Raw genomic sequence first — 26,468 nt, 5'->3', positions numbered from 1 at the left:
TTCATAGAACTCTGTTCGAAGTGAAACTTTAACTGGTATGTCACCCAGACCGGGTTTACTTAGAAAATTTCATTATGATTGGACAAGTATTTAGGGAATCTGCATATCAGGTTGGTGAATCTGACCTATCTGCTCAATCTGATATCGTTTGTTTCTGAGAACCCTAGTTTTAGAGTTGCGCTAGGGTATTCTCACTCCTTAAACCACTCAGTTGTATTTTGGATTCAGTTCTGGAGAGTATTTTCCTTCTCTTCAGTTCAACAGTCCTGAAACTCTGCTGGTTTTGACTGATATCACTCAAAAATATCAGGTTGGATCCTTTTTTTGAAGGATTCTGATTCGTTCATAGCTTGGTATATCTCTATGAGTTGCATAACTGAGGTGAATGACTATATATATATCTGCTGGGTCTAGGAATGGCAACGGGGTGGGTTCGGGGTGGGGATTACATTCCCCATCCCCGACCCTGACCCCCAAATCACCCCCATCCCCGTCCCCGATCCCCGACGGGGAAAGGATTCCCCCCTCCATCCCCGACCCCGACGGGGTTGAATTCCCCATTGGAGACCCAAATCCCCGGATTTCCCATCTTCTCTCTTTTTATTTTCTCATCACGACATTAATTTTAAAAATTGAGAGAAAGACTAAGAGTATGAAAGACTGAAACTGAGAGAGAGAGAGGGGACCGTTGCGAGAGTTTAGGTCGACGATGAGAGAGAGTCCGAAGGTTGAAGGAAGATCTTTGTTCTTTGAGTATCTCTTCTCTTAGTTCTCTGGCCTTCGTCAAGACTTGGGATTCGAGTATCTCTTCCTCTCCTCTGTTCGATGTCCGACGGGCGAGTGGGCAATGGCGACAGTTAGCGATGGCGGTCGGTGAGTTGGTGACAAAGACAAAGCTAGGGTTTACTGGTTGAGTCGCCTCTCTAGTCTCTTCTCTCAGTCGAAAACTTAGTTAATTTTTAGAACTTTAGTTGAAGGGTTTTTGAGTGTTTTACTGTTTTACGAATAAATTACAAATTATTATAATTATATCATATATAATATAATATAATATATAATATTATATTATATATGATATATAACTTATAATTATAATATTAATCGGGGGCGGGTCGGGGTGGGGATTGCATTCCCCATCCCCGTCCCCGAACCTGATCGGGGATTCAGGGGTCGCCCCATCCCCGACCCCGGCCCTGCCAAAGTGTCCCCCATACCTGACCCCGTTGGGTTGGGGAAAATTGCCACCCCTAGTTGGGCCTGATCTCTTTGCCATTTCTCTGTATTGTTTGCTTTGGCATTGCTGTCAAGAGTCTCTTCTGATAGATTCTCTTGGTTGATTGCTGGGACAATGATTTCAGCAATTGCATAATCTTTGGATCAAATATAGAGATTAACAATCCTTGAAATTAGTTACCAGGACTGTTACTTCACTCTTAGATGGTTTTTTTTTTCTTGATTGAAATGGTTGAAAAGGAGGACATTATGCCGGTGAAGTTCAATGGGACTAACTACAGCATGTTGAAGTTCCATTTTGACTTTGTTGTTGTAGGAAAAGGGCTCGAAGGATACTTAAACGGGGCTGTTAATAAACCTGATGAACCAGATACTAAGGCATTTTCACAATGGAAACTTGTCAATGGGAAAATTATCTCTTGGATTCTCAGCTTTGTTGTTTTTCACATTACCAAGGTTCAAAGTATCGGAAACGCAAGGTGTATCGGAAAGGTAATTTTAAGAGACTATCGAGATACGCTTTGGAAACGTATAGATACAGACGAAAAATCAAGATATGCATGTATACACTAGAAAATCGAAAAAAATCCTTAAAAATATGAACAATAATAAAAATGAGTTTTATGTGAGTATAACTAATTTATTTGAACATAAAACCATTCTTTAATGATTTATATAAAGTATCGGGATATAATTAGTAACCATTGAAAAAATAATAGAACTAAAATGTTTGTATTTATACTAATATTTATTAGTTAATATTTTTTTTGAAATCATTTATTAGTTAATATTTATTATATATAGAATTAGATAATATTTATTATGTATACAAGTTAATATATACCTTAATTTTTAATAAATCAACATAACTTGTATTCATCTTATTATTATATAAATATTAATAATCAAATTTATAGCATTTGTCAGGAAACATCCACCAAGGCAAGAAAGATTACTTAAGTATAAAAAGACATGTCTTTCTAATAAGTAATTAATGTTGGCATAATGGTTAATTAATTATTGTTATAAGCAAATGGCTTGGGTTTGAAACTTGTTACATTTGGTTTGTGATTGTTAACAAGTTATTTCACTTAAATAACATTTAATGACATTGTTAAATGTTGTAATCAAAGGTAACTTAAATGAGCATTTAGTTAAATTATATTAGCATTTAGTGACGTCCTAAACTTTAAGACTTAATTAAAATTGATATTAATGAGATAGAAGAGATAAATGAAATTTAAATTTAAAAAGAAGAGGGAAATTAAATTCGACTGATACATAATGCGTATCGGCCCGTTTTGGGTATGTATAGGCACGTTTCGAATTGTATCGACCGATACATACTCGAAACGGCCCGATACAAAGCCGATACGGACCCGTATCAGTCCGATACAAACGAAAAAATACAAAACCTTGTTATTAGACATGTTCCGTGTATAGGAACTCTTACGAAATGATACGTATCGGCCGATATGTTGCGAAATTTAAAACCTTACACATTACTATTCCTATGAGGAGAAAGCGAACAGCCTATGATATGTATTCTTACTTGAAGAAGGTCTATCATCACTCCAATATGCCAAGACAATACCAAATTGAGTTTGAAATATTTACCTATTGCTAGGGAGACAAAAAGATACAGGATTACTATGCAGGCTTTCATAATTTATGGGTAGAATATGAACTATTTCACATTGAGCCATCTGATTCAGTAGAGTGTGTTAAGTATATATAAAAGCACTTTGAGAGGAGGAAGGTGAACCATTTCTTCATGAGACAGACCTGAATATGGGATTATTCGGTCCAATATTCTGAGTAGGGGTACACTGCTAGGTTAAGATTCTGTGATGGGAGAGTTGCTGAGAGAAGAGAGACTTCTGATTGATGCAAATTTGGAAGGGAAGCAACATGAATATAGGGATGAATTAGTTTTTATTGCACAGGGGAGTAAGAAATCTAGTGGAAAGGATATGTCTAAATCCCAATGTTATGAATATAAATGTTTTAGACATATCGCTTCACACTACAAGAAGAAAACTGTTTGCACATACTGTAAGTAAAATGGTCATATCATTCTAGATTGTCCCGTTTGTCCCTCCAAAGGTAGTATGAAGAAGAATCAACAATGGGCTTACTAGGTATCTGAAGGACAGACGATTGATGCACCCAGTGTCAAAGGTGAATCCTTTGCTTCCATGAACAGGGAAGAGATACGAGAATTGGTATCCTCTGCTATCTCATCTGCATTTTTTGCTATTGGCTTATCTAATGTGTTCTCTGGTTATTGTTCCTCTTATTCACTTGTTCGGATAAATGATTATGGGGCTACCATTCATATGATTGGAGCCTACCCCGAACCTTCAAATAAATCTTCGGAGACCCATCATAAGCACATTGTTATTGCCAATGCTGAGAAACTAAATATCATTGGGAATAATGACTCGTGTTTGAAGCTCTCACCCTCATCTTCTCTTTCCCTTACTAAAACCTTCTTTGTTCCCAAACTTACTACTAACCTTGTTTCAGTTGGTCAATTGGTTGATGAAGATCACATTTTAATCTTTTCTTTTGATGGTTGTTTGATTCAGGACCGGTGCATTGGGAAGGTGAAAGGGAAGGGGCATAGACTGGGATGCTTGTTTGCCCTGGAATTCAAGGGATCTCAATCAGCACAATCATCTGCTTATTTCAGTTCTTCTTCATTGAATTTTGGTTTTGGTCAAAGAAATAACATTGTCTCCGTTTCATTAGAATAAATTCCCTCCTTGCAAACTTTTGATACATCTTGTGTTACTTGTTTGAGTAAGTCATATTTTGCCATTTCCTCACAAGGCTGAATATGCTACCTCACCTTTTGAAAATGGTGTAGTTGAACAAAATAATGAGCACATTTTCAGTGTTGTGAGAACTCTTCTTCAAGAGTCACATGTACCACCTTCATTTTGGGCGGAGGCAGCTAGTATGGTTCTGTATCTAATTAATGTGTACCTTCATCTGTTCTGGCTATCTCATTAGAAACAGTTTGGCTCTCCTCCCTATCTCTCCAACCTTCATGTCTTTGGATGCTTGTGTTTTGTACATCTTCCCTATTGGGAACCGTTCTAAATTCTCAGCCTAGTCAGTTATGTTTGCCTTTGTGGGGTACTACAGTCCCAACTACAAAGTATGGCTTTGATTCACAGGATGCTCCATTTTCAACGGTTGTGAAGGGATCTTCTTGCATTCTCTTGCAAGCGAGTTCGTGATCTAGCACCTACGCCTACAACCCTCCTTCCTCTCAGTCCAGATCCTCAACTTGCCACCGCTAATCCCGTAAGTGATACCTCTGTTCCTTTACGATGTTCTACTTGTGTTTCTAAACTCCCTGAACACTATTGTTTCCCTTCAAACCATGGTTCCTTTTCTGTTGTCTTGTCTCGACAGATATTCCTCGTTCTTACTAGCAGGCCATTAGCAATCCCCACTGGAAAGATGCCATGGATGCAGAGATTCAGGCCTTGCATGAGAATGACACTTGGGACCTTGTTCCCGCTCCTTTTGATGACTCTCTTATTGGGAGCAAGTGGGTTTATTCTATTAAGTTGAAATCTGATGGCTCCTTGGATCGATACAAAGCCCGCCTTGTGGCTCAAGGTTGTAGACAAGAGTATGGCATTGATTACAAAGAGACATTTGCTCCCGTGGCCATGATCACTACGGTTCGTGTTCTTCTGGCCCTCTCTACTATGCACTAATGGTCTATCTATCAATTAAATGTGGTAAATGCCTTTCTACATGGACATTTGAAGGAAACAGTTTACATGAAACCCCCTCCCCTCCTAGGTACTACAATGATCCATCTCTTGTCTATTGCCTTTAGAAATCTCTCTATAGGTTGAAGCAAACTCCTCGGGCATGGTTTAAGAAATTCAGAGATGTTGTAGATGTTGGAAAAGGCCTCAAGGTATTACAATTCTCCTCTTATATGTGGATGACATGTTGTTGACGAGATGATGTAGAAGGAATTCAAGACCTCAAGTCTCTTCTTCATAGATCCTTTCACATGAAGGACTTGGTCTTCTCACCTATTTCTTAGGACTTGAAGTCCAAAGAAATTATCGGCGATATTTCATTTGCCAACACAAATATGCTTTAGATCTTGTCAAGTTGGTCGGCCTTACTAATAACAAGTTGGTTGGTGCTCCCTTGGAGCTTAATGTTAAATTATTCAACTCAGAACGACCCTTGCTCACTGATGCCTCTGTCTATTGTCAACTAGTGGGGTCTTATATAGGGGTGAGCAAGAAAAACTGACTGAAACCGAACCAAAAATCTGGTTAACTAAATTAGTTGGTTTGGTATTTTTTAAATTAAAAAAAAACCGAAGGTATCAGTTTTTTAAATTAATATATATTTTATGTGTATATATTTTATATATTTTATATTTTCTATACATTATAAATTAATAAATATGTATTTATAATATATAATATATTATTTATTATTTAAAATATAATATTTTATATCTTTCTAGTTTTTTATTATATATTTATATATTTTTTATAATATATATTGTAAATTTAAAAAACCTAAGAATCGACAAACTGAACCTATAAACCGATCGACTTCGGTTCGGTTTCGGTTACCGGTTTTCTAGAAACTACTCATACTGGTTCGGTTTCAAAATTAGACCCACAGTTCGGTTAACTGAATTGTGAGCACCCCTACTCTTATATATCTCACTATGACTCGCCCTGATATCCCTCATGCGGTTCAGGTTAGTCAGTTTGTATCTACTCCTTGTCGATCCCATTTGATTGCTATCCATTGGATTATCCGCTATGTTCATGGCACTTTATCACAAGGATTATTCTTCTCCTCATCCTCTCCTATCCATTTGAGGGACTACGCTGATGCTGATTGGGTAGGTTGTCCCGATACTCGTCGCTCCACTATTGGGTGGTGTGTTTTCATGGGTAATTCTCTTATCTTGTTGAAATGCAATAAACAACAAACTGTCTCCAAGTCCTTTACAGAAGTTGAATACAGGGCAATATTGTTGTTGTGCAGTGAAACTGTGTGGATTAAATCCCTACTTACCAACCTTGGTCATCCTATCTCTATACCTATCCCTTTGCATGCAGACAACACCAGTACTATAAAGATTGCTTCTAACCCTATCTTTCATGAAAAGACAAAGCACATTGAGGTGGATTGCCACTTTATTCAAGACTTGTTTCTTGTTGGCTCTATCTCCCTTCCTCATGTGGCCTCAGATTTGTAGATTGCTAACATCTTCACTAAAGGCCATTACGAGATCCAAACATCTATTTCTTATGGGAAAACTGATGCTAATGCACTCGCATCAATTTGAGGGAGAGTGTGAAAAATCTTGATGTTGTACCTTAGTTCTATAATCCTTGTTGTACACTATCATAGTATTCTTTTTTTTTTCTTCTTTACCCCACAAGGGCTTCTTTGTAAATACTTATATTTCATATATGTTTTGACTCTCTAGGGAGAGGTCGATAGATTTCTATTTTCTCCCTAAACTAGTTGTGCTCTCTTGTTCGAACTGATTGTGTGATACAGTATATATTGTTTAAGTATTTTTGAGCTGTATTATTTTTTCAGGAAAAAAATTCCTCTATATTTTTTGCCCACCCTATTTTTGATTTTTGGGTAGTTTCATCAGTCCTAAAGGTAACTGGTTGTTTGATATTTGTTGTGACAGTAAAAAGGAATGTGAGAGGGGGTCTTTTGTGGACTTATTGATTTCCTTAGGGTTCTATCTTTCTCCATGAACATTTTTTGGATGTTATATACATAGATTTCTGGTGCAAAGGAAGTAGTTTCTTTGTGTTGATTCTTTAATGGTTAATATTGGTTTTTGGTTGCTTTCAATTATTGTTTCTACCAAGAGTTCTAATGTTGGTTCCAATCAGGATATATTATAGTGCTAGTGGGGACCCATACGATGCACGGGGAATCTGAAAGATTTAATAATTTTATTTACTATTAATAATTAGTATTTGTTGTTAATTAACTAAAGTATTCAAAGTTATTATTAATATTTAAAATTTTAATAATTGTATTTTTCATTTAATGTTGATTTACATAAAATAATTATTATTAATTTAATATGAATAAATAATTTTTAAAATTTAGTTTTATTAATAATTTCTAGTAATTTTGACAATCGTTATTATTTTTATTATTTTTAAATGAAATTTTGATTAACTTTAAATAAATAAAAATAATTACAAAAGCTAACATTTTTATTAATTTCACTAATAATTAACAATTTAATAGGAATGATAACGGGGTAGGTTCAGGGTGGGGCACCCCATCCCTATCCCTGCTTCATAGTCAAGACACTCTATTCCATTCCTGCCTCGTCCCCAATGTTAGGCGGGTTTAGGGCAAGGCAACCACTCCCCAATGTCGGGCAAGTTTAGGGGCAAGGCACCCTACTCATCAAGGATGGGGAGCCCTCGAATTTCCTCGTCCCGTCCTCAGTATTGGGTGGGTTCAAGTAGAGGTGTAAATTGGGTCGTGTTGGGCCGACACGACAATACGATGTCGTGCTAGCCCACGGGGCGTCCTAGGTCGTGCCTCTCTCCCCTAGGATAATTTGGGGGGTCGGTTCGGCAAGGCCCACGACCTGAGGCCGCACGGGCCCATGTCGTGCCATGGGTCGGGCTGCTCCATGGGTTGAGCCTTGGGTCAGGCCAGGCCGCGGACCGGGCCAAGCTATGAGAAGTCAATTAAAAAAAATTGAAAAAGATGTTTAAGTTTTTATTTCATATGATTTTTGATGAATGCAATTGTTTATATATACAATTAGACCTATTCATGGACCGGGTAGCCCGATGGCCCAGCCTGACCTGACCCGATACTATTACATATATAGTATTACATATATGTTTAAATTTTCAGGCTTGGACAAAATTTCAGGTTCGTAGGCTCGAGCTTGAGCTTTCTCAAATAAGCCCAACCCAATACTATTACATTTATAAAAAAGTACTTATGTTATATTTAATAAATATACTTCTTAAATTATTAATAAATATCAATTTACTATTAGGAAATATAATTTAGTTTATTAAGTTTTACTAAATTAATATAATATTAGTTTATAAAAGTATACTGAAAATAAGACATTTTGTGTATAGATCGGACTTTGGGCTCGGCTCAAGCTTTGGGCTTTATATAAGGTTTGGGCTTGGGCTCAAGATCTAGGCCCGATGGTTGGGCTAGGCTCAGGCTCGGGCTTGCACATTTTCTGTTGACAAAGAGGTCCGTGTTAATTATAAAACTATGGCTTTTTACAAATTAAAAATTTTATTTAATTATAGTCTAGTATAAAAATATATATAACATTTATATATATTGATATAAAATTTGTTATTTAAATATTAAATAGCCATCATTGGACTCCAAAAGTTTGATACCCAATTAGACTTCGAATCTGAATATCCCAGATAATGTGTGGGCGTAGTGCATATCCCGGCTAGACCTAATTATTTAAATATTGTAATTATTAAATTACTGTATTTATTTAAAATACAGTAATTTCTAGAACTTATCATGTTTTCAGAAAATATTGCTAATTTCTTGGATAAAACCAATAAATATAATTTTCTGGTAATTAAATATAATTTTTTTTCTAATTAAATGTAATTTTCTACTATTTTTAGCTTAAATTATAATTTTTTGTTAATAATATTACTATTAATAATTAAAACGCATTATTTTTTCATTATTATTCAGTATTTTTTGCAAAAAATACATTTAATTAATTATTTTAATTATTTTTAGTACTTTAGTTAAGCTTTAGGTTTTTTAAGAATTTTTGGATTTTTAACTAATTTTTGGTGTTTTTTCATTATTATTCAGTAACTTTTGCATAGGAGTATTTTTTCAATAATTTTCAGTATTTGCAGCATTTATTTTTACATATTAGTCACTATAATATTAATTTGCATTTGCTTTCAATAAAAATAAATTAAATAACTAAATAAATACTATAGTTAATAAAAACTACAACTAATTTTCAGCTAATTGTATTTTTTAATTATTTTTAGTAAATACCCTTATTCATATAAAATATTGTTAATTTTCAATATCTTTTAGTTATTTTTAGTATTTTATTTATGTTTATGCTTTTTAGAATTTTCCAAATTTTTAATTAATTGTTCGTATTTTTCATTATTATTCAATAATTTTTGCATGAGTAATTTTGCAATAAAATAATGCTAATAAAACATGTTCTATATTTTAAAATTTCATTAATTTTTATCATTTTTAATGAGTTCATTATGCACAATAAATGTCTTAGCTCATAAAAATTATTAATTAATTAAAAATGCATTAGTGCAAAGTTATCTAATAATATTATTAAAACTATCAATTAATATTTTATATTTAAATTTCTTACCTTTAATTAGTTGTTTGTATTTTTTCATTATTATTCAGTAATTTTTGCAGTAAATTACTATTAAAATTGTCAATTAATATTTTATATTTAAATTTCTTATTTTTATTAGCGTTTATTAAGTTTGATTTTTAAGTGGAATTGAAACACATTTTTAATATTTACCAAGTTTTGTTAATATTTATTTTTAGTTAAAAGTTTAGTGTATTTTTAAATTAATATTTTTTTGATTGTTTAACATCAACCTATTTATATTATTATTTTCTCTCTCTCTCTTAAATGTAATAATAACATGCATTAAAATAAGAGGCATTGGAAAACCCAAAGGTCTCTCTCTCTCTTAAATGTCTTTTTTTAAATGTAATAATATGCATTAAAATAAGAGTCTTTGGAAAACTCAAAGGTCTCTTTAATAGTGTGCAACTTTATTAATCTAATCAAGATAAGCAATGATTACTATTTTATATTTTTAAAACAAAAGAAAATAAGAAAAATGCGAAAAAAATAGAGAAAAAATGCAAAAAATAGAGACATGCTGACATGGACGGACCAATTTTAATATATATATATATATATATATATATATATATGTATATATATATATAGATATATATATATAGATTAGCTTATAAAAGTATGCTGAAAATAGGACATTTTGTGTACAGATCGGGCTTTGGGCTTGGTCTCGAGCTTCGGGCTTTATATAAGGGCTAGGCTTAGGCTCAAGATTGAGGCCCGATGGTCGAGCCAGGCTCAAGCTCGAGCTTGCACATTTTCTGTTGACAAAGAGGCCAGTGTTAATTATAAAACTATGGCTTTTTACAAATTAAATTTTTTATTTAATTATAGTCTAGTATAAAAATATATATAACATTTATATATATATTGATATAAAATTTGTTATTTAAATATTAAATAATAATATTTACTATGTATGCATATAGGTTCCAAGTTGAATTTATTAGGGGTTATTTAGCTTGGGCCCTATCTGCTAAAACCATCATTGGACTCCAAAAGTTTGAAACCCAATTAGACTTCGAATCTGAATATCCCAGATAATGTGTGGGCATGGTGCATATCCCGGCTAGACCTAACTCAAAAGAAAATAGTTGCTTGAGCTTGCAACTTTATAGATCTAATAGTTGCTTAAGTTATAAATGATTTGTTATCTTTTATTAATTATTAAAATATTGTAATTATTAAGAAATTATCATATTTTCAGAAATATTGCGAATTTCTTGGCTAAAACTAATTAAATATAATTTTCTGGTAATTAGATGTAATTTTCTACTATTTATTGCTTAAATTATAATTATTGTTAATTATATTACTATTAATAATTATAATGCATTATTTTTTCATTATTATTCAGTATTTTTGCAATAAAATAAAATTAGTTAAAATTTTTTAATTATTTTTAGTACTGTAATTAAGCTTTAGGTTTTTCAGAACTTTCGGATTTTTAATTAATTTTTGGTGTTTTTTCATTATTATTCAGTAATTTTTTCATACAAGTATTTTTTTTTCAATAATTTTCAGTATTTTCAGCATGTTTTTTTTACATATTAGGCACTACAATATTAATTCGCATCTGCTTTCAGCAAAAATAAATTAAATAACTAAATCAATACCATAGTTAATAAAAACTACAACTAATTTTCAGCTAATTGTACTTTTTAATTATTTTTAGTAAATACCCTTATGTAAAATATTGTTAATTTTCAATGTATTTAGTTATTTTTAGTATTTTAATTATGTTTAGGATTTTTAGAATTTTCCAAAATTTTAATTAATTGTTGGTATTTTTTCATTATTATGTAGTAACTTTTGCATATGAGTAATTTTGCAATAAAATAATGCTAATTAAACATGTTCTACATTTTAAATTTTCATTAATTTTTATCATTTTTAATAAGTTCATTATGCACAATAAAGTTCTCAACTCTTAAAAATTATTAATTAATTAAAAATGCATTAGTACAAAGTTATGTAATAATATTATTAAAACTATCAATTAATATTTTGATATTTAAATTTCTTATTTTTAATTAGGTGTTGGTATTTTCTCATTATTATTAAGTAATTTTTGCAATAAAATACTGTTAATAAAATTGGTTTTGCATTGTAAATTTTCATTAATTTTTATCATTTTTAATGAGTTTATTATCCACAATAAAGCTCTGAACTCATAAGTTATTTAATAATATTAATAAAAGTTTAAAACTGACAATATTTTTATATTTAAATTTCTTATTTTTCTTAGCGTTTATTAAGTTTGATTTTTAAGTGGAATTGAAACACATTTTTAATATTTACTAAGTTTTGTTAATATTTACTTTTAGTGAAAGTTTAGTGGATTTTTAAATTAATAATTTTTTGATTGTTTAACATCAACCTATTTATGTTTTTTGATTTATATTTTTATTACTCTCTCTCTCTCTCTCTGTCTCAAATGTAATAATAACAGGAATTCAAATAAGAGGCCTTGGAAAACCCAAAGGTCTCTCTCTCTTAAATGTCATTTTTAAATGTAATAATAACATGCATTAAAATAAGAGGCTTTGGAAAACCCAAAGGTCTCTTTAATAGTGTGCAGCTTTATTAATCTAATCAAGATATGCATTGATTACTGTTTTATATTTTTAGAACAAAAGAAAATAAGAAAAATGCAAAAAATAGCAAAAATAGATAAATAGCTTTTCTCAAAGGAGAGACATGCTGACATAGACGAACCAATTTTAATATATATATTGTTTTCACTGTAGCTACTGTGGCTACAGTAGTCCGAACGAGTAAGGAGAAGAAGAAAGAGAAGAGAAGAAGAAGAAGATGAAAGAACTGTCGAACTTTATAGCTAAACCCTATTAGTCGACCTCTTAATAGTGATTAGGCTTCTAATTAAATGTACAAGGACTAAACTGCCCCTACTTAAGTATGGGACAGAGAACCTCTAATAAGACTGCCACATAAGCTCATAATTTAACCAAGGTGAGATGACTAATCTACCCTTATTCGGCTAACTCTAACACTCCCCCTCAAGCTGGAGAATATATATCATATAATCCCAGCTTGTTACATATATAGTTCACTCTCCTTGAGCTTAAGGCTTTTGTAAACAAATCTGCCCACTGATCACCTGAGCTTAATGTTCTGTGCTTATCACTCTAGTAAGAACCTTCTCCCTCACAAAGTGGCAATCAATCTCTATGTGCTTTGTTCTCTCATGGAAAACAGGGTTGGATGAGATATGGAGCGCAGCTTGATTGTCACAGTACAACTTCATAGGTTTATCCATGTGGAACCCGATTTCTTGTAGGAGATTCCTCAACCACACTAATTCACATGTAGTGTGTGCCATGGCTCTGTACTCGGCTTCAGCACTGCTTCTAGCCACAACCGTCTGCTTTTTACTCTTCCACGTCACAAGATTTCCTCCAAGAAATGTGCAGTAACCTGTAGTAGATCTTCTATCAGACACAGAGCCCGCCCAATCTGCATCCGTGTACCCAACTACTTCAAGTTTTCCTCCTTGTTTATACAATAGCCCACGACTTGGAGCTCCCTTCAAATATCTTACAATTCTAAGAACTGCATCCCAGTGAGATATACGAGGGTTCTGCATAAATTGGCTCAACACACTGACTGCAAAGGAGATGTCTGGTCTCGTGATAGTCAAATAGTTCAGCTTCCCCACTAGTCGTCTATACCTTCCAAGATCATCAAATATTCCCCCTATATCACCGCTCAACTTAACATTTGGTTCCATAGGAGTCTCAGCCGGTTTTGCACCTAACAGTCCTGTTTCGTCCAATAGATCGAGAACATATTTTCTTTGGCACAGGTTTACACCTTGTCTTGATCTAGCAACTTCTATACCCAAGAAATACTTCAATGTCCCAAGGTCTTTTGTTTGAAAATGATTTTGCAGAAAGACCTTGAGTTTGTCAATCCCCAATTTGTCACTGCCAGTTATGACAATATCATCCACATAGACCACTAATAAAATCTTTCCAGCTTCTGAGTCATAGCTGAACACTGAGTGATCAACCTGGCATTGTTTCATTCCAAAATTCTTCACCACTTCACTAAACTTCCCGAACCAAGCACGAGGCGATTGTTTCAACCCATAAATTGCCTTTTTCAGTCTGCACACCTTACCAGCCTCCCCTTGAGCAACAAACCCAGGTGGTTGCTCCATATATACCTCCTCTATAAGGTCACCATGAAGGAAGGCATTTTTTATGTCAAGTTGAAATAAGGGCCAATCATACATAACTGCCAGGGAAATTAACACACGGACAGAGCTAATCTTAGCCACTGGAGAGAAGATCTCCATATAGTCCACTCCATACAACTGTGAATACCCTTTAGCAACAAGTCTGGCTTTCAGACGCTCCACACTACCATCTGGCAGGTATTTAACAGTATACACCCATTTACAACCCACAACATGCTTACCGGGGGGAAGAGTAGTGAGCTCCCACATGTGAGTATGTTGAAGAGCAGAGAGTTCCTCCTCCATTGCCTGCCTCCACCCAGGTGAACTAAGAGCGTCTTGGACATTGTTAGGTATGGAAATAGATGACAATAGTGAAACAAACTGGCAATGTGAGGCAAAAAGGCGAGATACTGAAACAAAATTGGAAATGGGATGGAGAGTAGAACTACGTTTACCTTTCCGTAAGGCAATGGGTAGGTCAAGTCCTGAATGTTCAGCAACAGGAGCAACGACAGGATCCACAGACAAGGTAGAAGCTGGAGGAGGGGCCGGTGTCGTTCGACGTGTATACACTTGCCGAATTGGTGGTCGTTTAGTAGGGATCTGTACTGGATGAGATGACGAGTCAACTCCAATAGGAACACCCGGAACGAGATCACTGACCGGAAGAGGAAGAGGAAGTAAAGGTGGAGGCGAAGATGCTTCAGTTCCTGAGAAGAAGGGAACAGATTCAAAAAAGGTGACATCAGGACAAACATAGCACTTCCGAGTAATGAGATTGTAACACTTGTACCCTTTTTGAGTCCGAGAGTAGCCAAGAAAGACACACTTAATGGAGCGTGCATCCAATTTGTCTGTTCCAGGACTCAGATTGTGAACAAAGCACACATAGCCAAAGATACGAGGTGTTAATGGAAAGGGAGACAAGGTGGGAAACAAGATAGAGAAGGGAGACCGACCATGAAGAATAAAGGAGGGCATTCGATTAATGAGGAAACACGTAGTAAGTACAGCATCACTCCAAAACCGCTTAGGAACACTCATATGATGAAGAATAGATCGAGTTGTTTCAAGGAGATGACGGTTCTTCCGTTCAGCCACCCCATTTTGTTGAGGAGTGGATGCACAAGAAGTTTGATGAATGATGCCATGCTGTTCTAAATACTGTTGAAAGGAAGTTAGAAAATATTCATGACCATTATCTGAACGAAGAACTTTGATTGGAACACCAAATTGTGTACGTATTTCAGCATGGAATTTTTGAAAAATGGAAAATAATTCACTCATTTCTTTCATTAAATAAATCCATGTCATTCTTGAACAATCATCAATAAAAGTGACAAAATACTTGTAACCATTATAAGATTCTATTTTGATCGGGCCCAAACATCTGAATGAACCAAAGCAAAAGGACTCAACATACGACTTTCAACTCTAGGACTGAAGGAAACACGACAATGTTTCCCAAACTGACACGACTCACACTGTAACACTGACAAATCACTCAAAGACGGAACTAATATCTTGAGTGCCTTGAGAGAAGGATGTCCCAGTCGACAATGCCACTGTAGAGGAGTGAGTGAAGTCTGAAGTGCAACTAACGATCCACCACCGTCAAGGTAATACAATCCACCAGCTTCATGCCCCCCACCAATCTTCTTCCCCGTCCTGAGATCCTGAAAAACACAAGAGGAAGGGAAAAAAGTAACAGAGCAGTTAAGAGTCTTGGTTAATTTACTAACAGACATAAGATTGAATGGAAACTTAGGAACATATAGAATAGATGATAAAGAAAGAGAAGCCATGTCAACATTGCCAACACCACAGATGGGAGAGGAGGAACCATTGGCAAGGGTAACAGTTTGAGATGTGGAAGTTTCAGAGAGAGAAGAGAACACACCTGGAGTCCCGGTCATGTGATCAGAGGCTCCAGAGTCAATAATCCAAGGAGAGGTTTTAGATGACAGGCAAGCTATACCTGAGTGGGCAAGAGTAGTAGTAGTGTGCTGTGAAGTGGACTGAAGGAACCGCTCATGCTCATCACGCGGTACACTCACCATCTCCCTTCCGGAAACAGATGTAGATGTGGAAGGAGTTAGGTCTGCCTGTTGATTATCACTGACATCAACCCCACTAGCAATAGCATGATTGGCTCATTTAGAGGGAGGGCGGCCATGAAGATCATAACAGAAATTTACGGAATGTCCTTCCCTGCCACAGTGGGTACACTTCCTTGTAGAGCTGCCTTTTTCTTTGCCACGGCCTCCCCCTGAGTCACGACCACCACCATGGCCAAATATGGAACCACCATGACCTCCTCGGGAGGCATGTCCTCCCCCTTTCGTACCACGTCCACCTCCTCTGGCTGTCACAAAGGCTGATCTATCAGACTGTGTGGGATTCTCTATCTGTCCCAAAGAAATCCTGCGGAGCCGAGCAAACATTTCCTCAAGTGTAGGAAGGGTAGAGCCCCCCAATATTTGGGCTCTAACTGGTTCATACTCTGATTTCAACCCCACTAAGAACCTTGTGACATCTAGTTGTTCCCTCTGTTGTTGCTGAACCTTAACATCTGGAGTGAGAGGATGATAGACATTGAGTTCATTTCTGAGGTTCTTCTTACTGGCATAGTACTCTTATAGGGTTTTATTTCCTTGTTGCAGACCAAAGTACTCCTGATAGAGCTGATATACCCTTGTAGTATTATCTTGCCCAGAATACAACTTCTTGGCATGTTCCCATATGTCCTTAGCTGTATCTAAGAACATGAAGTTGGCACTTATTTTGGGTTCCATACTGTTCCATAGTCATGTCATGATTTGAGAATCCTCCTGTTCCCAATCATCAAACCCTGGAGAGTCAGCCGGTGGTTTATCTTCTTTCACATGCTTCACTTTTTTCTTTGCCTTGAGAAAAACTTCCACCGACTTGGCCCATGGAACATAGTTCTCACCATTCAGTTTAATTGAGGTCATCTGTACACCTAGATAGTCAGAGGAAAGCACCACACTAGGTTTCTGATCACTACAACCATCTCCCATTGCTGCCATGATACTCTTTCAATGCTGCCTCTAATCTGAATTCCCAATCACCAACTAAGTGCTACTGTCAAGAGTTTGATGTTCTAGAACCTACGGCAGTCCCTAAACACAATGATAGATACACATGCCTTTGTTCTTATCCACACCACTACTGATTTCACAAAAAAAAAAAACACAAACTACACCGACATTAAGTCAGCACTTACTAACCACATGCAAGCTCATTTACAACTACTCAACAAAAACTCAACTAGCTGTCACACCACTACTGCTGTCAAGAGTTTGTGCATTACAAGCACCACCACAACTACTTAGCAAAAACTCAACTAGCTGTCACACCACTACTGCTGTCAAGAGTTCGTGCATTACAAGCACCACCACACAGCCATAGCTGTCACACACAATATAGACCTGCTTTAACGCTTTTAAGAGGGCACCACAAGACCAACCAAAAAAAAAAAACTCAACTGGTACCATTGCATTACACCTTGCACCATTCGGCCACCTACAGTAGCAGCCCTTGCACCATTTGGTCACTGTAAACACAACCTGTTCTTGGAATTTTTTCCAAGAACCAGGGCAACAACCAACTTAGTTTTCTAGGTTCTAATCAGTCCTCTCAAGTTCTTGAAGATTTTCAACCCAGAAATACCAACAGCACACAGAGGAGAGATAACCAACCTTCGTTTGAGAGCTTCAGCCAACCATTCACTGCTGAAGTTGTTTTCTTAGGAAAGAAGGTTCTGAGCACCAGAAAAAAAACTGTCATGTTTCAGGCCTGGGACGAATCACTTTTCTCCATTGACAGCCCAGAGAAGAAAAGGAGAGAACTGAAGCACGAACTAAAACAGGTCACGAACTGAAGTTGTCACGCTCTGATACCATGTTTTCACTGTAGCTACTGTAGCTACAGTAGTCCGAACCAGTAAGGAGAAGAAGAAAGAGAAGAGAAGAAGAAGATGAAAGAATTGTCGAACTTGATAGCTAAACCCTATCATTCGACCTCTTAATAGTGATTAGGCTTCTAATTAAATGTACAAGGACTAAACTGCCCCTACTTAAGTATGGGACAGAGAACCTCTAATAAGACTGCCACATAAGCTCATAACTTAACCAAGGTGAGATGACTAATCTACCCTTATTCGGCTAACTCTAACATATATATATATATAGATAGATAGATAGTGGGAGGAAGAAGACAAAGGAACCTAATGAGGACCTCAATGTTCATGTTTAGTGGGAGGAAGAAGAATTGATCATTATGTTCTTGTTCCTAAACTAAATGCAGCCTGAGATTAGCAATGATTTCTTATTCTTACGATATGGCATTGGCTGAAAATCCTGTGTTTCAGCATTCCATTCTATCGTGGGGTAATCTGAGAGGAATCTCACTAGGAAGTAATATCTAAACTTTGAAGAGTTATCCCTGACCTAATATCCAACTTCAATAATCAAATTACATGTTGCAAATTTATCATTGTATTTGCATCTTTACTATACAACTTAGTGATTAAATCTCAGTAGTAAAAGGGCCATTACCAATGGTCCTGGCTATCTGGTTGGGAGGGATAGATTATTTATGGACCTAGCATTAAGGTATTTCATAAAAATTGTTGTCTAAGAGGAATCTCACGAGGAAGTAATATCCAAACTTTGACGACTTATGATCCTGGCTATTTGGTTGGGAGGGATAGACTATTTATGGACCTAACATTAGGGTATCTTTCATAAAAATTGTTGTCTAAGAGGAATCTCACTAGGAAGTAATATCCAAACTTTGACGAGTTATCCCTGACCTAATATCCAACTTCAATAGTCAAATTACATGTTGCAAATATATCAACTTTTTTTTGATAAGTGATGTTGCAAATTTATCACTGTATTTGCATCTTTATTGCATAACTTAGTGATTAAATCTCAGTAGTGTAAAAGGGCCATTACCAATGGTCCTGGCTATTTGGTTGGGAGGGATAGTTGTATATGGACCTAACATTAGGGCATCTTTTATAAAAGTTGTTGCTTTATTATATAAATTTATACTAGTATCTTTCATTTACTGATAAACTCATGGCAGGTAGGCCCCTAATACAAACCCCCTCTAGCAAGTGAATCTTGTTGAGATTGGCTAGATAGGGGTATTTTTGGTTTTTTCTCCTTTCTTATGCTCTCTCAGTATTTGGGCGCCCATATAGGGGCCTTTCTTGTAATTATTATTTTCTCAAATTATAAAGTAATCTTTTGAGGGTGTGAACAGTGAATAACACACACCTCTTGACACTTGCTCTCTTCTTCCTCATCTTCTCTTCTCTTCTCTTCTCTTCTCTTCTCTTCTTCCTCTCTCTTGAAACCCTAGTTTCTGCAACTTGGTATCAGAGCGGGTAAAAGCATCTAGGAGTTGTTCTCTACTGATCTCTTACCCAGAGGCGAACTGTTGATGTTAGATCGTCGTCAGATGACATCAGCAGTCTATACAGGTACCGGCAACAATCTATGAAACTAGCACGGTTTGATTCACCATGATTTTAGAAAAATTTTGGTATGACTCTTGTCATCATATGAAGCTTCTATGATTTTTGGTGGAATTTCTAAGGAAAAAATTGCAGAAATTCCAAATCCAATGTCGAGCCATGTACAATAGGTTTAATGATATTTTCCTGCTGTAAAACCTAGATCATTCAGGTCATTTTTCAATTTGGGATTGATGGGAAGTGGTCCCGTAATTTTCTTAGCATTGTGTATTTTTGGGAGATTTTTTTCTCCTATTTTGCTGCCAACCTAGTTTTTTTGGGCTTCCTTTGGTTCTTAACCGTGTGGTAACCTAGTTTTTAGGCCTAGAACCTTGGTTAAAGTGTTGGGGGTCCTTTTTGGTTGGTGAAAGAGTGTCATGTAAGGATTTTCAGATGGTTCCCGCGGTGTGCTCCCGGGAACTGCAGATATTTCCAGTGGTATGATAACTACTATTAAACCGGATGGAACTAATTTTTTAGAGTGGTTTCAGTCTGCTAAACTTATCATTATTGGGCGGGGTAAACTGGGATTCATCATAGGAAGGGAAGTGAAGCCGAGTCCTGAAGACCCGAAATTTGCAAGGTGGGAACAGGACAACTCTCCCTTGTTATATCATGGCTGATTTGCTCAATGCAACCTCATATTGCATGAAATTACATGTTTCTTCCATCTACCAAGGATATCTGGGATAGGTTGGTTGCTACTTATTCCCAAGTTAACAATACTACTAGAGTGTACCAGCTTCGGAGGGAAGTTTGCAGTATGCGTCAAGGGGAGAAATTTGTTGCTATGTATTTCTCTTCTTTACAGTCTATCTGAGAAGAAATGGATCACTTGAAACCTCTAGTTTGGAAGGACCCTAAAGATGGTGAGTAGTATTGGAAGTACATAGTGGAGAATAGAGTCTTTGATTTTTTTGGTAGGCTTAAACCCAGAGTTTGATTTCACCAGGCAACACATTCTTAGTGCAGGCGTTGTCTCTCTTGCTACTACTTACTCTCTTGTACAAGGGGAAGAAAGTCAAAGAACCGCCATGATGCAATCCTTTGTGAGTGATCATTCTGCCTTTATGTCATCACGACTCAAGCAAAATACTAGCAAACATCCCATTGTAGAGAAGGTCAAGGATGTTATTTGTGAGTACTACAAGAAGCCAAGACCAAGGTTTAAAAAATCGATATGATTCGCCCTGTATCAGGCGTATCGTATCGTATCTTTTAGGTCTCAAACACCTTTTTATAGGTGTTTCGAGACCCCACCCTTTATTAATAAAAAGGCCCTTTTTCAACTCCCCAAAAACCAAAATTTGAAAAAAAAAGGCCTTTTTCCATGTGTATCTAAGTACCGATACACCTTTGTCTATACGTAGAGGCATATCGATACTTTGAACCATGGCCAAGACACACTAAAGGTGTTGGAAGCTCAACCCTCATCTAAAGCCAGAGAAGTACAAAACCAGGAAGAAGGGCGATGCTCACTTGGCTACAGTTGGTAATGATGCTCAGCCCTCGGATGTGCTTGACTCCTCTGATGTGATGGACAAACTCAGGAATATATTGTTGCAGCTAGAGAAGGGTGGTACATCCTCCTCATCTAGTTTTGGATTTAGTAATCTATCTAGTTCGTATGCCAAGATAGGTACTGCACTTGCTTGTTCCACCTCCTTTAGCCCATGGATTGTAGACTCTGGGGCCAGTGTGAAGGGATAGGAAATCCATCATATGGACGCCCAAGATTGCGGAATAAAGGGGGCGAATTTCAAAAATTTTTTCTTTCCCTTCAACTGGGAATCGAATTCCCTATTTAGAAAATCATATTTTCAAGGATCTTCTTGAACCATAAACTGAACCAGATCTGAACCAAAAGGAGGAGAGAGAGATAATACCTGATACAGAGAAATAATATCTCTCAATGGAGGTGTTCACGTCCAAGGTAGAAACCAAAATCTGCTCCCACTGAAGATGGCGCAGTGCAAGGTGGAGCAGAATCAGCAGTGTCCTTCCTAAGAACCTGATTCTTCCCAAGAATCACCTGGACGGCTTGTGAATACAACTCCTACCAATCTTTTCTCCAAAAGATTGGAATCAAGATCCAATCTTGATTTCTCCCAAGGAATGGAGATCGAACTGCTATAGGTGGCGGCTGCAGGAAGGAGGCGGCTAAAGAGAATTTGCAGGGTGCAGAATTCTCTCTTCTGTGATCTCAGCTCTGAAGACAAGACTTGAGTCTGTTGAATGTTGTGTCTAAAGGCTGCTGCCCCCTCTTCCTTTTATAGACTTAAAGGGATCAGCTCCTAATCCCATTAGGAGTTGCTAACCCAAATCATATATGGATTAGAAGTCCCTTTAAGATAAGGGATAATCCTTATCTTATCTGCAGATTAGATCAGCCAGTTCCTAATCTAATTAGGAAGTTTCCAAATCTAAATCTCATTTAGATCTTGGACTCTTTGAGTGGATAGGGTGTGGGCCCAATCCTATTAGCTGATCTTATCTCAGAATTCGCCCCTTAAAGACTAATCAAATTAGCCAAGTTCGAAATGGGCTTAAGGCCCATTTAGAGTTATGTATTCATTAAGCCTTCCAAACTGCTACCCAGTTGGGCTTCCTTGTATGGCGTGGGACCCAAACATTGATCTACACATCAGCCACATGGGTTTAGCCCAGCCTTTGTTACAAGGCCTGGCCGAATACACTATTATGGACAGTGCACCCCCTGAAACCCATCAGATGGGCTCTATGGGCCCAACACTTACCCTAAGTGGTCCCTGGGCCAAGCCACCTTGTAACACCCAGGGACTGTGGGTAGATGCAAGATTAGCCCATCAGGTATTATTCTGAATGGCCTTACACTTAACCTTTCAGTCCATAATGATCATACACTACCCGACAAGAGAGGACCTCTCCCTCGGTTGCAAGGAACAGTGTTGCACTCTCTCAAGTATGGATCCTAGGAATTAAAACCTTTTGCAAATCATTTCGAAACCATAATATATATACTTTTATATCTCATATAAAATATATTTTGCAAAACAAATCTCAACGATTGAAGTCGGCTGCCGGCAGTCTTGGTTTCCATCAGTGAGAGTGCATCCCCGAACATTACCTTTGTCCGACAAAGGGGCTGATCCTGTCACTATGATCACCCACTCAAATGAATTCTCAGACTGTCCCAACATAACCAGGTTTTGACCCCCACTAAGGATCTCACTGATTGGTACATCAAAGACAGCCCAATCCGACACCTAGTGCAGTATCATAATCGAGTCTAGGGGTCGGGTGTAACTTCTAGTTTTTCCCATCAATCTCCAAGGTCCAGGGCAATACTGGAAATCTGATCCAGTTCAAAGATTCAATTAATCCCACACTGTATGTGCCTAGGGTCTCACCCTGGTAGTTGAGCCACCCCAACCGACTTGGTGGCACCACAGTGTCAACCTTGTCAAGATAGGTCTCCCCAGACCGACCCACTAGCTGTGAACATTCTAAACTAACACGAGTCTCATTAAATGTCCAGTTTAAGGGTATTACACAGAAACATACCAAGGGAACATGAATCAAATATGCACTTTTATTCATTTACAATAAACTCATAAAGTACATCATTTTGATTGAAGCTAAGGGCATAAAAAAACTGTCTAACACAGTGCCCATATGACTAGTATGCCTTCACATTTTACCTTATATAAGTTAACCTCGGGGAAGGGTAAGATTACTGTTGCTGATGGATCTCATACCCCAATCTCGGGTCAGGGTGATGTCAGAATCACTAATAACATTTTTCTTGACTTTGTTCTACATGTGCTCCAGCTACAAAAGAATTTATTGTCTGTTAGTTCTCTAACTAAATCCCACAATTGCTCAATGACATTTTTTTCCAACCATTGTGCTTTTCAGGACCTGAGCACAGGGAAGACGATTGGAAGTGGGCATGAAGTGAATGGAGTCTGTCTCCTGGATGGACCTTCAGAGCTTGGATTGTCAAGCCAGACTGAGTCTTGTTCCAATGAGAAAATGAGTCTTTTGAAATTATGGCATTGTCGCCTTGATCATTTGTCTGTCAATTTTGTCAAGCTTTTGTTTCCAAACTTGTTTGATTCTGTGTCCAAATTGAATTTTGAATGTAAAGTTTGTCATTTATCTAAACAATGTAGAAACACATATTTTGCAAGTAGTAAAAGAAAGTATATGTTGCTTTCCACTTGATCCATACGGATGTTTGGGGCCCATATGTTGTCCCTTGTATGGGGGCTACAGATATTTCATTCTCTTCATTGATGACTACAGTCGGTATACGTGACTTTATCTGATGAAAAGTAGAGATGAAGTTCCTATGATTGTTCAAAACTTCATGAATATGGTCGAAACACAATTTGAGAAATAAGATAATAAGATCTGACAATGCCAAGGAATACTTTGAACATCACTTGCATAGATTTCTTGAAGATAGGGGCACTACTCACCAAAGTTCATGTATTTATACTCCACAACAAAATGGGGTGGCTGAAAGAAAAAATAGGCATGTGGTTGAAGTTGCTCGAGTCTTATTATTCCAAACTCGTGTTCCAACTCGTTTCTAGGGTGATGCTGTTGAGACAGTTGTATATCTCATTAATAGACTCCCATCAAGGGTCCTTAACCTTCATTCTCCTCATCAACTACTCTTCCCTGATGAACTTCCTTTTAATTTATCCCTTAATGTTTTTGGTTGTGTTTGTTTTGTTCATGATATGAGTCCTTCTCGGCGCAAGTTTGATCCTAAATCAGTCCAGAAAGGTTATAGATGCTTTGATGCTCTCTCTGGCAAGAGATATGTGTCTAAGGATGTTACCTTTTTGGAATCCTCTTCCTTTTTCCAATCACCTCGTCCTCTTCAGGGGGAGAATGCAAGTGAAGATTGGACTCCCTTCTGCCTTCCTATTCCTACCTCTATTCCTCCCTCTCTTTCTACCTCTATTCCTTCTCCTCCTCCTCCTCCTCCTCCTATGTATTGACCTCGGTCCTGGCAGTAGTTTTTCATTAGGCGTAGTAAGAGGGTGGCTCTTGAAGCAGAATGCCCATCACAATCTGATTCCCCGGTCTTAGGTAATCTTGAACCTCCTAACAATCCTATTATTGATTCTAACCTTAATCTTCCTATTGCCATTCGAAAAGGGAAGAGGACATGTAGCAAGTATCCTATTGCTAACTATGTGTTTTATGATGCTCTTTCACCTTTCTATTGTGCCTATATTTCTGCTATCTCTTTTGTTTCCATCCCTCGCAGTGTTATAGAGGCAATGCAGTGCCCCTAGTGGAAGGAATCTATGAACCAAGAAATGAATGCCCTAAGAAAGAACTAGATTTGGGAGGTTGTTCCTTGCCCCAAAGATAAGATTGTTGTTGGGTGTAAGTGGGTTTATACTATTAAGTACAAGGTAGATGGTTCAATTGAAAGATACAAAGCTCCGCTTGTAGCCAAAGGATACAGTCAGACTTATGGCATTGATTATCTGGAAACCTTTGCTCTAGTTGCTAAAATGAACTCTATTTGTGTGATCATGTCTCTTGCTGCCCATTACTTGTGGCCTTTATATCAAATGGATATAAAGAATGCGTTCCTTAATGGGGATTTACAAGAGGAAGTGTATATGGACTTACCACCTGGGGTAAGTTTTCCTAACTGTGATGGAAAAGTGTGCCGCTTGAAGAAGTCTTTGTATGGGCTAAAACAATCTCCAAGAGCTTGGTTTGGCAGGTTCAAGAATGCCACTTTAAAGATTGATTTTTCTCAATCTCAGTCTAACCGCACCTTATTTATTTGAAGAGTTGATGGTAGAGTAACAATGTTGATAGTATATGTTGATGACATTGTTGTGACAGGTGATGATATCATAGGTATCTCTCAATTAAAGCCATTCCTTGCTTCTAAATTTGAGATTAAGGACCTTGGTGATGTTTGATATTTTCTTGGCATTGAAGTTGCAATATCCAAGAAGGGGATTTTTCTATCACAAAGGAAATATGTACTTGATTTTGCATGAACCCAGGACACCTCATATGTAGGCAGTTAACAGAATTTTAGCCTACTTGAAAGGATGCCCTGGCAAAGGGATGTTGTATTCCAACCACGGCCATCTATAGATTGAGGCTTACATAGATGCTGATTGGGCAGGGTCCATCGATGATAGAAGATTTACATCCGGTTATTGTGCCTCAGTTGGAGGCAATGTGGTTTCCTAGAGAAGTAAGAAACAATCTGTGGTTGTTCGTTCTAGTGCTGAGGCAGAGTATAGGGCAATGGCTCATGGAGTGTCTGAACCACTTTGGTTGAAGACCTTATTGATTGAGATGGGCATCCAAGTAGATGTTCCAATGAGACTATATTGTGACAATCAAGCAGCCATAAATATTGCTCACAATCCTGTCCAACATGATTGTACAAAGCATATTGAGGTGGATAGACACTTTATTAGAAAAAGAATTGCTAGTGGAGAGATTTGCCTTCATTTTGTAAGATCAGAAGACCAACTAGCTGATTGCCTCACTAAAGGTGTTCACCATCCAAAACTTGCTAAGAACCTTGCCAAGCTGGGCATGATTGACATATATGCTCAGCTTGAGGGGGAATGTTGAAAATGGCTAGATGGGTGTTTTTGGTTTTTTCTCCTTTCTTATACTCTCTCAATATTTGGGCACCCATATAGGGGCCTTCTTGCAATTATTATTTTCTCAAATTATAAATTAATCTTTTGAGGGTGTGAACAGCGAATAACACACCTCTCGACACTCGCTCTCTTCTTCCTCTTCTTCTCTTCTCTTCTCTTCTTCCTTTCTCTTGAAACCCTAGTTTCTGCAACTAATCTTTTTAAGAGTTTTATGATATTCTGGAACATCTGAATGAGGTGTTCATTCTAAAGGCCCTGGATCTATCTCCCTAATATATTGATAGAGCAACTTATGGCCTATATCCTCCTGCATCCACCCAATCTCCACTTGAGGATCTTCCTGAAACTTCCACTGTGGAATGGCCTAGAGTCAAACTCAAGTACATCCTTTGGAGACTGAAT

The 26,468-nt window shown here is 36.9% G+C and overlaps 1 protein-coding gene across 2 annotated transcripts in view; it reads left to right on the top strand.

Moving 5' to 3' along the window:
• LOC148861232 (rhodanese-like domain protein) overlaps positions 1-26,468 on the top strand; it is a 97,793-nt gene that overhangs the window by 68,432 nt on the left and 2,893 nt on the right. The gene's annotated exons all lie outside the window — the stretch shown is intronic.

This window comes from Nelumbo lutea, chromosome 4 (assembly GCF_056320005.1).
Source record: "Nelumbo lutea isolate HS-2025 chromosome 4, American lotus-T2T, whole genome shotgun sequence".
Classification (NCBI taxonomy): Eukaryota; Viridiplantae; Streptophyta; class Magnoliopsida; order Proteales; family Nelumbonaceae; genus Nelumbo; species Nelumbo lutea.
The sequence above is the reverse complement of the archived record's forward strand: the minus strand, read 5'-3'. Positions and strand labels throughout refer to the sequence as shown.